Source organism: Camelina sativa, chromosome 12, assembly GCF_000633955.1.
Source record: "Camelina sativa cultivar DH55 chromosome 12, Cs, whole genome shotgun sequence".
Lineage (NCBI taxonomy): Eukaryota > Viridiplantae > Streptophyta > Magnoliopsida > Brassicales > Brassicaceae > Camelina > Camelina sativa.
The window spans coordinates 6095370-6096217 of record NC_025696.1 but is presented as its reverse complement, the minus strand read 5'-3'; the positions used below and the strand labels follow the sequence as shown (position 1 = coordinate 6096217).

The 848-nt window shown below is 42.7% G+C and overlaps 1 pseudogene; it reads left to right on the top strand.

Moving 5' to 3' along the window:
• The window catches only part of LOC104733236, a 3168-nt pseudogene continuing 2620 nt past the window's right edge, over positions 301-848 (top strand).

Genomic DNA, 848 nt, shown 5'->3' with positions numbered 1-848 from the left:
GATTCTTTTTCATGAAATTTTTTAAGAAAAAAAATTAAAAATGAAAGGAAAAAAAAAGACTGCCAACTCCTTTATTAAGATGGTAAGAGAGAGCTCTGAGATGAGAGAAGANAAAAAAAAAAAAAAAAAAAAAAAATCTCTCTTTCTCATTTCTCTTAAAACCTCTCTGCAGACTCTATCATCAGAGAGCTCTTCACGAGAGAACTCTTTCTCTTTCCCCATTTAAGATAGAGATATCAAATCTTTCTTAATCTTCTTCTTGATTCATCCATCATCATCATCATCATCATCATCACCGTCATGTGTAACTCATCAACAACAACAACCACCACCGGTTCAGAGAACCAAGAATCTCGAACCGGAATCTTCCTCGATCTCTTGTCGATCAATAGCTACGAACCCTCAAAGAGAAACCTCCGGCATTGCGAGAACAGAGGATCTCCTCTAATGGCAGAAGCTATAACAGAGGCTAAATCTCTCTTCACGCTAGCTTTTCCGATCGCCGTGACGGCTCTAGTCCTCTACCTACGCTCAGCGGTATCAATGTTTTTCTTGGGCCGACTTGGCGACCTCGAATTAGCCGCCGGTTCACTCGCCATTGCCTTTGCTAACATAACCGGTTACTCTGTTTTATCCGGTTTAGCACTTGGTATGGAGCCACTCTGTTCTCAAGCCTTCGGTGCTCACCGCTTCAAACTCCTCTCCCTAACCCTTCATCGAACCGTGGTTTTCCTCTTGGTTTGTTGCGTACCGATCTCGGTTCTCTGGTTCAACGTCGGCAAAATCTCGGTTTACCTTCACCAAGACCCCGACATCGCTAAATTAGCTCAGACGTATCTCATCTTCTC